The sequence below is a fragment of the Solanum pennellii genome, chromosome 7 (genome assembly GCF_001406875.1).
Source record: "Solanum pennellii chromosome 7, SPENNV200".
NCBI classification, from domain to species: Eukaryota; Viridiplantae; Streptophyta; class Magnoliopsida; order Solanales; family Solanaceae; genus Solanum; species Solanum pennellii.
Window position 1 is genome coordinate 12,393,323 of NC_028643.1, and position 2,683 is coordinate 12,396,005.

Genomic DNA, 2,683 nt, shown 5'->3' on the forward strand with positions numbered 1-2,683 from the left:
TTTACAGATTCTTTTTACCCTAGTTATCATATAATCAATTATAAAAGATGATAAAAATAACCCACTATTTATTTTAAAGTTATCTCCTTTAACCCCCAACTAACTCAATTATAAAAATTACCCCAGTAATTTCATAATAATAATTATGAATAGTCCAAAACACCCCTTAAAAAATTTAGCGGAAGTCTGACCAAGTCGGGGTTACGCAGCTTGTGACGGTCCGTCGTATCTACGACGGTCCGTGCTGCAAGTCCGTCGTGAAGTTCAGAGAGTCGATTCCGGTACCCAGACTCCAAAAATTGAAGTGTTTTGGAACGAAGACCCTGTGACGGTCCGTCGTGCCTATGACGGTTCGTCCTACTTGTCGTCGAGGGTAATGAGAAGAGTAGCAGAAGAAATTACACAAGTATGGGACGACGGAGTCCATCACGGTCCGTCACGACCATGACGGTCCGTCACATGGTCCGTCGACCCAGTCAGTTTTTATCAAAAATAATTCTACTGTTTGAACCGACTAAACAGGTTGTTACAATATAACTTATAAATCAATCTACTGCCCACCCATTACTAATTAAACACTACCCAATTAATAAACTCGTTCAGTTACTAATGCAACAACAGAAAAGCTACTGCCAATAAGTATTTCTAAAAATTTGAGGCGAAAATGTCTATAAAAGTGCATTATCATACATCCAAGTCTTAATCAAAACATACTATGATACTGATAAACTTAAAAGTATGACTATTTTCATCTTAATTCTTTTTTTGTCTCAATTATATAATGTTACTTAATACATAACATTTTTTTTAAAAAATAATATATTAAAATTTTAATATTTAAAACAAATCATAAATATTTATAAAATTATATTTAAAAAAGTAAATGAATTAATTTGGGATATACTACTTCTTTACCCTTAATCATAAATTTTGAATTTAAGCTTGAAAGAGAATCATATTGAAAGTGTCCTCCTAAATAAGTGGTTTAACCTAAACTTAATTGGGGCTCCGATTCGGACTCAAATAATTTTGGATGTTATTTTCATTCCTGTGATTCGTCGTGTTTTAGTAGTGTTTAGGGCGATTTTGATATTAGAATTGGTTTATTAATTGAGTGGGGTTTAATTAGTATGAGTAGGTAGTGGATTGATTTATAAATGATATTAATAAATTAAATTATAACTAATAGTTGAGCGCCAGTATTCAAAAAAAATATTGAAACAATTTAAATTTAAAATCATTAAATAAGTGATCAATTTTGAACTCAAAGGTGGATGATAAGGATATTTTGAAGCCAATAGGTGGATGAAAAAGACATTTTGGAGCTAAAAGGTGAATGGAGGGTGATTTTATACCATTTCCAATACTTCAAACGTATTTTAGGCCTTTTCAGTTTTGCATTTTATTCTCCCTTATAATTTTCATATATTCACTCTTTATTATTTCCATCATTATTCAGCCATTGCCAAATTTAAAAATTAGTATCTACTTTGTTTATTTATGTACTTAAATTTAACATAAACTATTCTGCAGTTTTACGAAGTAACACATTATATATTATTACACTCCAAACTTAAGTGAGTCAGATAAGCATATTATATCATATGATACCATTGTATATAAATCAAAGCACATGACATAATCTATAAAAAAAAGTAGAAAGTGATGAACATGACATGAACTAACAAGGAATGTTGTATATACATATAAGGTTAATTGACCTACTGAAACATATGTCTAGTGTGATAAGTGAGTACATATGAATACACCACAATGTCTATGAAATCTCCATTAGAGTTTGAATTCATACAATGGCTATATGTCCAGGACATGGCCTTGACGATGTCCAATTTTGAATCTTGAGTTATCACTTGGAGGGTAAGTTTTGATAATCTACGCCAATAAAGTTAATACGGTGAGCTTAGTGTGGTTAGATCTTTAAATATTTCTTCAATTCTTGATTTGTATTGAATATTATAGGTGTAGTTGCTAATTTCAGATCTGAATATTGTGTTAGAGATAAACAATATTTGGTTCTGATTTATGTTTTGTGGTTTTACACTTCGTTGATTATTATCTTGTTTATGATTTGGGTCGTTGATTCTCTAATTGATCTCATGCTTTATTTGATCTTCAAAGGGAGTCCTCAACCCAAGGACCCTCTCATTTAACTTGATTTTGTCTTGATAAAGTTAATTGAGGTTGAGAATAATTGACTAGCGTGATTTGAGGATCGATTGATGGCTTAGAACTAGAGATAGCTTAAGTGATCTAACCTTCAAATCCCCTTGCTATTTTTGATTGAAGAGGTATTTGATCAACCTATTCTTTATTTTGTTATTTTTAGTTCTCGTGCTTGTATCATATTGAATCTCTCGATACGCTCAACTTACACCTTCTTAAAGAAGTATAATGTGATCGTTCTTAAATATAGAACTCAACTAGGTTGGGGTCGAATTTCAAAAATAAAAATAAAAATGAGAACTAAGTCATATACTGTTATTTAGTATTAGTTAATTCTTTCAAAAATAAATGAGAAGTGTGGTAGAATTAAGAATTCCTTTAAGAATCACTTTGTGACAATGTAATAATCAATAATATCACTTAACTGAGATGTATAGAGAGAATTAACAATCATTTTCAGGTTAATACAAAAATTCACCTTCAGTGATAGTATACCAAT